The following is a 12,752-nucleotide window of genomic DNA, read 5'->3' on the forward strand; positions in this document are numbered from 1 at the left end:
CAGCTGCAGAGCAGCTTCACAGACAAGGGGCATTTACCTTTGGGACAAAATGAGGTCGCCGATTGGTCATTTGCTGACACACCTACTGGATTGATTGACAGGTCGGGGGGGGGGGGGGGAATTAGCACTGGCAGCCTCAGCCGCAGTGGTGTTGTGTGTTTATATGTTGTTAATAAAAATATCTAAAAATAAAAACAGGGAGCGCTAGCTCTGCAGGCCACACATCAGACCAGCACACCAGGAAATTTCCAGACCCTCCCGCAGCCACGCTGGACCTGAGTTTAATTCACTCGTCACAAATTCCTTCATTTCTCACCATTTCAGTCATGGCATCAACGGAGGAGGAAGAGATCACTTGCCTCAGTGGAAAGGAAAAACTCCCTTTTAAAAGGAAGAAACTTCCAGCAGAACCAGGCTCAGGACAAGCGGCCATCTGCTTTGATCAGCTGGTTTGAGAGGACAGAAAGGAGAGACAAACGAACACAGAATGGTAGGTCCAGATATAGGTCCAGGTGTACCTGAAAAACAACCCCCCCCCCCCCACACACACACACACACACGTTAAGGATAGAAAAAATAATTACAAATACAAAACAGGTTGAGCAGAGTAAGTAAAGACAGTACTAGACTGAAAACGTGTGGTCAGTTTGTCCACCAGCAGTCTAAAGCCCCCAGTATACTCCCGTGTACGTCCGTTCAAGCATACATACACGTGTACTGAACGCAAAGGGTTCAGACTTCGTACTCGAGCGTACACCCTGAGCAGCTGCAGAGCAGCTTCACAGACAAGGGGCGTTTACCTTTGGGTCAAATTGAGGTCGCCGATTGGTCATTTGCTGACATGCCTACTGGATTGATTGACAGATTGGAAAAAAGAAAAAGAAACGAGCGCTGGCAGCCCCAGCCGCAGCGGTGTTCTGTGTTTATATGTTGTTAATAAAAAGATCTTAAAAAAAAAACAGGGACTGCTGATTTGCAGCCCACACATCAAACCAGCCCACCAAGAAATCTCCAGACCCTCCCGCAGCCATGCTGGACCTGAGTTTAATTCGCTCATGACAAATTCCTTCATTTTTCACCATTTCAGTCATGGCATCAACGGAAGAGGAAGAGATCACTTGCCTCTTGGAAAAAAAACTAAAGAAAAGGCCAGATCAGGGATGAAGAAGGGGAATTTAATACATTGGTGTCGCATACAAAACAGTCTGTCGCTGGGCAGTTTATTGTGCGACACCGCGTACGCGCATGCAGTCATAAAAATTTAGCTTTGCACGGACATGCCCTGCGGAGTACGCTTGTACCTCCACATATGTACATGCGTACATCTGCATATGGACGTACGCGGGAGTATACTGGGGGCTTAAGGAGTTAAATCTCCAAGGATGATAAACAGATTTTGTGACCGGGATAAGCAGTTTCATAATAAGTGGATAATGGTCCGAGAGGACTCTGACGTCATGTGCGCCGCAGAATGGTAGCACTGACAGGAGCTCCGCTTTGACTCAACCTTTTTTTTATTCTTGTTGTTTTTATTTTAACTTTTTTTGCACCTACACTGCACACCCACAGTATGGGTATGACCGCGACACACTTGCGGAGTTTTCTGTGTCACTGCCTTGTCATCGTGCCATCCTGCCAACACAGTTCAGGCTCAGGCTCTGGCTTGTCATGGTGGCTGTCTCCATGATCCTCCTCCATGATCTGCCTGCACAGACCCAACTCTACGGACCCGTTTAGTTCTGCAGAGAATCCTTGGATGTTCTCCATCTGCCAGACCCAGTTCTGGAGGGCAGTCTTGAAGGGCACCTGCTGAGGTCATTAATACCATGAAGCTGCTGACAGGACCTGCTAATGCTGCTAACAATATCTAAAAAAGTTAAGTCTGGTCCTCTGGACATTCAAAAAACAAAACAAAGCCCCCCCAAAAAAGTAGAAACACTTCATCTTTCATCCGAAAGACTTCTTCAGTCTGAGGTGCAGTATTCAGCTCAGTCTTATAAATAGCACCTCCTCAGAGCGGATCAACCAGTTTGCTGCTGACAGCCAAAACCTGCTGCTCACATGTTTAAGGAGGACCATCAGCCTAACGATAGATCATTAGCACCCTGATGGCTGTTTACTATTCACAGGAGGCTGAGTGATACTAGCAATAACAGCATTGTAAGAGGGGGACAGTTGAACACGGAGGCTCCACCACTGTTTAATGATGGACGGTTTCTTTTCACAAAAATGGCCTCCTTTACTCCTCTCTCAAACCATTGTTCCTCTCTATCAAGGATGTGAACATCTTCATCCCTGAAAGAGTGACCGCTGGCCTGGGGATGAGTGTAGACCGCAGAGTCCTGGCCTGATGATGTTGATCTTCTGTGCTGGTCTATCCTTTTGGCTAGTGGCTGTTTAGTTCCCCCCGATGTAAAACTGATCACAGCCCTCCTGACACTGAACAGCATACACAATATTACTCTGTTTGTGCCGGGGGACTGGATCTTTGGGATGAACCTGTCTTTGCCGTAATGTATTTTGGGGTTTAAAAGCCACTGGGATGTTGTGTTTGGAAAATAAACGTCTCAGTTTCTCTGATACTCCATCAACATACGGAATGACCACTGGCCTGGATCTGGGTTCCTCCTTTTCACCTGATGGCTGATTGGAGTTCTCTTTGGGTTTCTTCTCTGCTTTCAGGAAGGCCCAGTTAGGATATCCACATTGCTCTAGAGCCTGTCTTGTGTGGGTTTTCTCCTTCTGCCTGTCTCCTGAGTTAGTGGGGACGCTGTCTGCTCTGTGGTACAGAGTCCTGGTGACTCCCAACTTGTGCTCCAGAGGGTGATGGGAGTCAAACTCCAATTACTGGTCTGTGTGGGTGGGTTTGCAGTACGCCTCAATTTGTAAATGTCCTCTATCAGACACTGAGACCTCACAGTCCAAGAAAGCCAGCCTGCCATTTTTTACATCTTCTCATGTGAACTTGATGTATTTATCCACAGAGTTGATGTGATCAGTGAAATGTTGGACTTCCAGAGATTTAATTTTAACCCAGGTGTCATCAGCATACCTGAACCAATGACTTGGTGGTGTCCCTGAAAATTCGTCAAGGCTCTCTTTTCTACCTCCTCCATGTAGAGGTTGGCAACAATAGGAGAAACTGGAGACCCTATAGCACACCCATGTTTCTGCCTATAATATTGGCCCCCATATGTGAAGTAGGTTGACAGCTTGGGAATGGGTAAATGAGGGCACATATTATGTTGTAAAGAGCTTTGAGTGACTTGACAAGATAGAAAGGTACTATATACAGTAAGTACAGACCATTCAGCTGCACCACCTTCATATTAGTAAGTGTGTTTGATGAAGCTGCAGGTCCGACAGATCGCAGCCTCCTTCCTTGAAAAAAAAAACATGGGTCAGAACTCATTTAGTGGTGCTGTACCTTATGAGGGGCACAGGGAGAGGTGGCGACATTAATAAATCAGCAGCTTATCATATTGCTAAAACATGGTCCTCAGCTGTAGAACAAGATGGCTAAAACATTAGCTACCATGGAGAATGACTTCCATACAGCTTTGAGGCGATTCTGGTCCACCAATCCACCATCTCAGGGGGGAAAGCGGTACACCACAAACACTATTTATAGTGGACATGGTGTGCTACTGACCTCAACTTGGGATGTCATGGGTCAGTGGGCAGAATACTTCGAAGACCTCCTCAATCCCACTGGCATGTCTTCCACTGAGGAAGCAGAGCCTGGGACCTTGGGCCGGGCTCTTCTATCTCTGGTGCTGAGGTCACCACGGTGGTTAAAAAGCTCCTCGGTGGCAGGGCCCCAGGGGTGGATGAGATTCGTCCGGAGTTCCTAAAGGCTCTGGATGTTGTGGGGTTGTGTTGGCTTACACGACTCTGCAATATTGCGTGGACATTGGGGGCAGTTCCTCTTGATTAGCAGACTGGGGTGGTGGTCCCCCTATTCAAAAAGGGGGACCGTAGAGTGTGTTCCAACTACAGGGGGATCACGCTCTTAAGCCTCCCTGGTAAGGTCTATTCAGGGGTTCTGGAGAGGAGGGTCTGTCGGATAGTCGAACTTGGATTCAGGAGGAGCAGCATGGTTTTCGTTCTAGTCATGGAACACTGGACCAGCTCTATACCCTCAGCAGGGTCCTGGAGGGTGTGTGGGAGTTTGCCCAACCAGTCTACATGTGCTTTGTGGACTTAGAAAAGGCATTCGACCGCGTTCCTTGAGGAACCCTGTGGGGGGTATTCCAGGAGTATGGGGTACCAGGCCCTTTCATACGGGCTGTTAGGTCCCTATACAACTGGTGTCAGAGCTTGGTCTGCATTGCCAGCAGTAAGTCGGGCTTGTTCCCAGTGGGAGTTGGACTCTGCCAAGGTTGCTCTTTGTCACTGATTCTGTTCATAACTTTTATGTACAGATTTTCTAGGCGCAGCCAAGGTGTTGAGGGGATCCGTTTTGGTGGCCTTAGGATCGCTTCTCTGTTTTTTGCACATGATGTGGTCCTATTGGCTTCATCAGGTCATGATTTACAGCTTTCGCTGGAGCGGTTTTCAGTCGAGTGTGACACGGCCGGGATGAGGATCAGTCCCTCCAAATCCGAGGTTATGGTCTTGAGCCGGAAAAGGGTAGAGTGCCCCCTCTGTGTCGGGGAGGAGGTCCTGCCCCAAGTGGAGGAGTTTAACTATCTTGGGGTCTTGTTCACGAATGAGGGAAAAATGGAGCGTGAGATCGATTGGCGGATAGGTGCAGCTTCGGCAGTGAAGCAGGCGCTGTACCGGTCTGTCGTGGTGAAGAAAGAGCTGAGTCAAAAGACGAAGCTCTCAATTTACTGGTCGATCTACGTTCCTACCCTCATCAATGGTCATGAGCTTTTGATTGTGACTGAAAAAACGAGATCTCGGATACAAGCAGCTGAAATGAGTTTTCTCCTCAGGGTGTCTGGGCTCTCCCTTAGAGATAGGGTGAGAAGCTCAGTCATCCGGGAGGGACTCAGAGTAGAGCCGCTGCTTCTCCACGTTGAGAGGAGCCAGTTGAGGTGGCTCAGGCATCTGGTTAGGGTGCCTACTGAACACCTCCCTGGTGAGGTGTTCCGGACACATCCCAATGGGAGGAGATCCAAAGGAAGACCCAGGACACGCTGGAGGGACTATGTTTCTCAGCTGGCCTGGGAACACCTTGGGATTCCCCTGGAGGAGCTGGCCCAAGTGGCTGGGGCGAGGGAAGTCTGGGCCTCATTACTTAAGCTGCTACCCCCTTGACCCGACCCCGGATAAGCGGAAGAGAATGGATGGATGGATGAACTAAGAAAAACATAAACTAAAAATACTCTAAGCAATAATAGCATAATAACAATACACTGAACAGACATGAGTCTGTTTGAACAGATGAACACAAATTAATATATAATGAAATAATGTCACCGTAGTCAATGGAGGGGAGGAAATTTTAAGTTTCAAGGCATTTCCTAGCATTCAGAGTTATACAGGATTATTTCTGAAAAAGAAACTCAGTTTAACTTTCAGTTTCCTTACCAAGTTTTCCATGATGGTCCAAATGCATGTGTCCTGACCCTGTTCACAGATGAGGCCCAGTCCTGGTGTAGGAGTCCTGACCCTGGTCACAGACAAGGCCCGGTACTGGTGCAGGAGTCCTGACCCTGGTCACAGACGAGGCCCAATCCTGGTGCAGAAGTCCTGACCCTGGTCACAGACAAGGCCCGGTCCGGATGCAGGAATCCTGACCCTGGTCACAGATGAGGCCTGGTACAAATGCAGGTGTCCTCACCCTAGTCACAGATGAGGCTCGGCCCAGATGCAGGAGCCCTGATCCTGGTCACAGTTGAGGCCTGGTCCAGATGCATCAGCCCTGACCCTGGTCACAGATGAGGCCTGTCCATATGCAGGAGCCCTGACCCTGGTCACAGACTAGGCCCGGTCCAGATGCAGAAATCCTGACCCTGGTCACAGATGAGGCCTTGTCCAAATGGAGGAATCCTGACCCTGGTCACAGATGAGTTCTGGTCCAATTGCAGGAGTCCTGACCCTGGTTACAGTTGAGGTCTTGTCCAGATGCAGGAGTCTTGACCCTGGTCACAATCGAGGCCCTGTCCAGCTGCAGGAGTCCTTATCTTGGTCATAGTCAAGGTCTTGTCCAGATGCAGGAGTCCTGACCCTGGTCACAGATGAGGCCTTGTCCCGATAGAGGAATTCTGACCCTGGTCACAGATGAGGCCTTGTCCAGATGGAGGAATCCTGACCCTGGTCACAGACAAGGCCCTGGTCCATATGCAGGAGGCCTGACCCTGGTCACAGATGAGGAACGTCCATATGCAGGAGTCCTGATCCTGGTCACAGTCGAGGCCTGGTCCAGATGGGTGTTTGGGCTTGTAGTCTTTCTTCAGGAGAATCAGGAATGTTCTGTTTGATGGAGAGTCCTAATTGTAGGACCCCAGACCTGGTGTTGTGTACCTTAACCGGGTCTTTGTGGGTCCTGGCAGGCTTGGAGCTGACGTTCTACAGTGGCGTGTACGGGACCTGTATCGGAGCCATGAACCTGTTTGGAACCGATGCTAAGAGTCTGATTGGGGTCTCGGGTATTTGCATCGGCGCTGGTGAGATTCTGGGTGAGTCGTTGAAGCAGAGACCCTTCAGTTATGATGCTGCCTTGCAGAGACCCCCACCCCCAATGATGTGCTTTATGTCTGCTGTCTGCTGTTACCAGGAGGGGGAGTGTTTGGGCTGCTGAACAAGAACAACCGCTTCGGCAGGAATCCAGTCATTCTGCTTGGTCTAATCACCCACTTCGTGGCTTTTTTCCTAATTTTCCTCAATATTGCACCTGATGCTCCACTGGCTCCTGAAGAGGGAACAGACCTTCAGGCTTTCATTGCCCCCAGGTAAAAGAAAAACTTGTCGTACCGGTTACTACACAAAAGTACAGCACTTTGGTTGGCTTTGTCACTGTTTTAAGTGCTCTATAAATTAAATGGTATGGTATGGTATGGTATGGTATGGTATGGTATAGTATGAGGGGTTTGTCTAAACGTTTCCATCTGTTGAAATGTTCTGACTTTGGAGAAACTTGTTAAAAGGTTATTGTTCTGTACGGAAACCTTCTCACTGGTCTGGAAGTGGAAATCCACTTCCTGTTTGATGATGTAGTAAAAGTTTTTTTTTTAATGAAAACTATCAAAAAACAAGTACAAACAGGTATGGCAATTCATAATAGTGTAACTCTAAAAAGGGCATAGCAGAGACAGACATAGATATGGGAACATCAAAAGCAAAACTGATTAAAAGAATAATAAGGTAAAATAAAAAAGAAACTACAACAGGGGGTATATGTTTTAGGATTAGGATTAGCATGCATTAGTGGACAATTCCATTAACATTTCATACAGGTCTTCACATGTTTCAACATATTTGAGATTTCAAATATAATTGGAATTCAGATTTAAAAAAAATGTTAAAAACTGGGGATGATCTTAGCAATCTCTATGAATAAAAAAAATTGCCAGACAAATTACAACAGAGTTCCATTTTTTTGTTTGTCCATGTAGTAGACGTTCTGCTGGGTTGTTTGGTTGACATGTCCAGGTTCAGATCAACGTGGAAGTATTTACAGAGAACCTGAGTGTTCAGTATGACTGATGCATATGTGCACATTACAATGTCATGTGCACACTCAGCTCTGACTGTTTGATCACTTGTTAGCACCATGTATGGCAAGTAGTTGCACCATATAATCAAGTCACCATCCTGTGTCTGTGCTGAAAAAGCCTTCAGAAGTAGCATTTGTCTTCTGACTTATTAGGACTAAAGTTAGACAAGTTACAGGTGGGAGATGCTGTAACACCAGTCCAGGTCTTCATCTGGTGTTCCTCAGGGTTATTTTTCAGCATTTCTGTTACCCTCCACCTTTACAGGCTGTCAAGGACTGGCTGCTGACAACAGTTTGTCCATGAACTGAGGTGGACATTTAATCAGAGTTTGTGTCTTTCTCTTTGTTATGCCACCAACCGGAGAAGAACCCAGGCAGCAGCTCTTTCAATAACAACCTAAAAATTAAGAAAAACAAATGACCATATACGTTTAAAAAAAAAAAAATTGTTCCTTTACACCCAAAATCAACAAGCATTCATTTTCAGGATGAAGATTTAAAAAAACACTTCAGGCTTGAAACTACCTGAAGATGAAGTTGATGAACTTGTCCTGTGTTTTGTCTCAGTGTGGGTGTGGCCTTGTCATCTTTTTTGAATGACGTCCTTTGGTCTGTCTATGTGGGCGTGGCCTTGTGAAGCCAGGAACACTGCCTTTAGGTCTGGAAACTCCCAGGAGCGAGAAGGACAAGGACACCCTCCCAAGACGGTGCTGCGCATAGATGCAGCGACCCGGAGGTTTGACACCCGGCACAATTTTTGCACGATATGGATGATACTTTGCATTTTCTTGTACATCTTTGATGCATTGGCACTACAGTACAGCCGTGCTGAACTTGTTAGCTCAACACAGGAATGACATACCAGCTATCGGTCGAGTACTCTATTCCAGCTGAGCTCGTCAGACCACCTTCCGGGATCCCCGCAACAGAAGACCGTAGAAGAAGACGCTGTGAACGGAAAAACAAGAGAGGCAGCGGGGGGGGGGGGGGGTTATATGGGCTCGTTCAAGCCGCAACTTCCCACCATATTTTTCTTCTATACCCGATCGGCTGGTGCAGAGAGAATACCCTTCACATCAATGTGAAGAAGACAAAGGAGATGATTGTGGACTTCAGAAGGAACAAAAACACCTACACCCCCCTGAACATAAGAGGATCTGCGGTGGAAGTGGTCTCCAGCTACAAGTACTTGGGTGTACACATGAATGACAACCTCAGCTGGAGCAACAACACCACTAGCCTGATGAAGAAAGCTCATCAGAGACTCTACTTCCTCAGACGGCTGAGGCAAGCTGGTCTGGGAAGCTCAGTCCTCACCTCCTTCTACAGGTGTGCAGTGGAGAGCATCCTGTGCTCGAGCATCAATGTGTGGCATGGAGGCTGCACAGCTGCAGAAAGAAAAGCTTTGCAGAGAGTGGTGAAGGCTGCACAGAAGATGTTGGAGTCAGGGTGGATAGCACCATCCCAGATGCGGCTATTGAGGTAACCGGCTTCACTGCATACTGAGCCGACAGAACCGTGGACTCAGGTAAGAAGATCGGCGAATGTCTGTGTGTTTACATCAACAACTCCTGGTGTACAAACGTCGCTATGATGGACAAACTGTATAACCCAGATGTGGAGGTTATGCTGCTCAAATGTAGACCGTGCTATCTACCAAGGGAGTTCACAGCTGTTTACTTATATGCTGTGTACATCCCACCAGATGCTAGCACTGGGACAGTTATATGACAACATAAACAATAGTTTGACAGCCCACCCGGACAGTGTTTTTATAGCGGCAGGGGACTTCAACCACGCTGATTTAAAAACTCTCCTGATGCATGCTCAATAATCCAGGTAGAGAAATCTAAAAAAGTTAAATCTGGTCCTCTGGACATTCAAAAAACAAAACAAAGCAAAACAACAAAAAATGTAGAAATGTTTCCTCTTTCATCTGAAAGACTACCTCAGTCTGAGGTGCTGTATTCAGCTCAGTCTTATAAATAGCACCTTCTCAGAGTGGATCAACCAGTTTTGCTGCTGACAACCAAAACCATCTGCTCACATGATCAAGAAGGACCATCAGCCTAACAATTGATCATTATCACACTGATAGCTGTTTACTGTTCACAGAGGGCTGAGTGATACTAGCAATCACAGCATTGTAAGAGGGGGACAGTTGAACACGGAGGCCTCCACCCGTTTAATGATGGACAATTTATTTTCACAAAGATGGCCTCCTTTACTCCTCTCTCAAACCATCGTTCCTCTCTGTCCAGGATGTGAACATCTTCATCTCTGAAAGAGTGACCTCTGGCCTGGAGATGAGTGTAGACCTCAGAGTCCTGGCCTGATGTTGTTGATCTTCTGTGCTGGTCCATCCTTTTGCCCAGTGGCTGTTTAGTTTACCCGATGTAAGACTGATCACCCTCCTGACCCTGAACAGCATACACAACATTACTCTGTTTGTGCCTGGCGACTGGATCTTTGGGATGAACCAGTCTTTAATGTATTTTGGGGTTTAAAAACCACTGGGACATTGTGTTTAGAAAATAAACATCTCAGTTTCTCTGATACTCCTTCAACATATGGAATGACCACTGGTCTGGGTTCCTCCTTTTCACCTGATGGCTGACTGGAGTCCCGTTTGGCCATCAATGAGTGCTGTTTGGCCATCATTTAATGAGTGCTTTTTCAATACTGTGGAGCGGACTGAAACCAGATTGAAATTGTTCATATAAATTATTGTAAGACAAATGAGCATGAAGTTTAGCAGCTACTGTTTTTTCAAGAATTTTGGAGATGAATGGAAGATTTGAAATAGGGTGAAAATTATCGAGATTATTGGGATCTAAACCAGGTTTTTTGAGTATTGGAGTTACAGCAGCTGTTTTGAGAGCAAGGGGAACATCACCAGTGGTGAGGGAAGAATGTATAATATCTGTGATGAAAGGGGACAGAGATGGAAGGGTAGCTTTAAGAAGAACAGTTGGAAGGGGATCTAGTTGACAGGTTGAAGATTTTGATTTTTGAATCAATGGAGATGTCATTGATTGAGGGGAGAGTAAATACAGAAGTGAATTAGTAGCGGCAGCTGGAACTGGAACAGATGATATTAAATCTGTAGTGGGTAGAAATTATTGGTGGATATGTGTGATTTTTGAAGAGAACAATGATACCAAAGTGTTACAAAAATCAGGAATACAGATGAGGAGGAAGTGAATCAAGTGGTTTTGTAATATTTGCAAGTAGGAAGAAGAGGGCCTTGGAATTACCCTCATTTGAACTAATTAAACGTGAATAATATATGGATTTGACTGTGGAAATGGAGTCTGTATAGTGAAGAATGTGACTTGAATACATGTCTTTGTGCACAGTGAGACAAGTTTTCCAATAAAGTTTTTCAAGTTGACGTCCTTTTGCTTTTAACTGTCTAAGGGTGGAAGTAAACCAAGGTGCACTATGAGTGAATGAAACAGATCTGGTTTTAAGTTAAGCAAGATTATTTAGAAGGTTATGAAGATATTTGTTATAGTGTGAGAGCAGTTCATCTGGGGTAGAAGACTGGTCAACACTGGGAAGATTATTGTTACAAGAGGATAAATTATACAAATTAATGTCCTTAATTTTACAAAAAGTTATATTATGTGGGGGGTTAGATTTAGAAAGGGCAATATTAACTCCAAATGATAAATCAGAATTAGAATCAGAATGCCTTTATTGTCATTATACGCAAGTACAATGAAATTAAGAGCCACTCCTTTTTTTCAGTGCAAAAACATGCTTAAGAAAAACACACACTAAAAATATAAAAATGTAATGCAATATAGATATAATAGCACTATGAAAGTAAAAAATACAAGTATTTCATAATTATATTGCACATTATGGATATTAGTGAAGTAGTTAAGAGGTAAGGTGATTGAGAGTATGAAATGTCAGTAGTATTGCACAATAGAAGTCCAGGGGTTTGTGAGGTTAGATTATTAAATCAGTGCATATGTGAGTTCAGTGTGATAATGGCTTTCGGGGAAAAAACTGTTCTTGAATCTGTTTGTTCTTGTTCAGATGCTTCCCTGGTAACAAGTCAAACAGTTCAAAACCCGGGTGTGAACAGTCCTTGATTATGCTTTCTGCTCTGCTGAGGCAGCGTGATGTGTAAATGTCCATCAGGGAGGAGAGAGGGCAGCCAATTATCTTTATGCTGTCTTGATTACTCTCTGAAGCCTCTCCCTGTCAGCCAGGGTGCAGCTGCCGTACCATACTGAGATACAGTTGAAGAGACTGAAGTTGATGGTTTTATTGTGATTGATGGCGGTGTTAGCTGACCGAGCCAAGCGGGGCAACACCCTGTGATCAGCGCAGCGACCGGTGCTCCTCGGTGGACGAAGAACAGTAGACCAGATAGATCCAGTGGAGTTGGGTCCATCACAGCAGAAGATCCGGCAAGAGCTTAGGTGAGTGTATTTCCGATGGGGCCGGTAGAAGATGTCTTGGTGTAGAAACAGAGCTGGTGGTGGTGGCCCATGTAGATGTAAACTGAGCTTATAAATCTCAGTGGCAAGAGTACTGGAGTATTGCTGTTGTTGGGTGATGGACCAAGAAGAGGACAATCCAGGTTAGTACAAGCCACACATAATAGGCCCAAATAGTTGCCGGGGACATGTCAGCAGGTAGGCTGATAGTCTTCGTTATGACACAACAGAAGCAGCTGTTGAATCAGAAGGCTAAATTAACGAGTGAACAACTCAGAGTCCTCGAGGCTCAGTGGGATTAACCTGTCTAAATAAAGGTTGAATGAAAAAAGATAACAAAGGCAAAGTCTTCAGATGATGAAATTACTAAAAAAAAAAAACGAAAAACCGAAAAAGAAGCCAGGGAGCAGTGGCTGCAAAGACGCTCCAGAGTTCACTCTCAACCTAAAGAGGTTGAGATTGCTGATTGTTAGTATAAACGAATCCACTCCTGTTAATTATTTAAAATTTCTTGTTCCTAGAACAACTGGCAGAGGTGGAGGAGTAGCTTCTATTTTTCAGCCAGGATTATCGATTAATGCCAAACCAGTTTTTAGTTATATATATTTTTTTTTTTTTTTTTTTTTTTT

The sequence above is a fragment of the Nematolebias whitei genome, chromosome 15 (assembly GCF_014905685.2).
Source record: "Nematolebias whitei isolate Nwh7 chromosome 15, NemWhi1, whole genome shotgun sequence".
NCBI classification, from domain to species: Eukaryota; Metazoa; Chordata; class Actinopteri; order Cyprinodontiformes; family Rivulidae; genus Nematolebias; species Nematolebias whitei.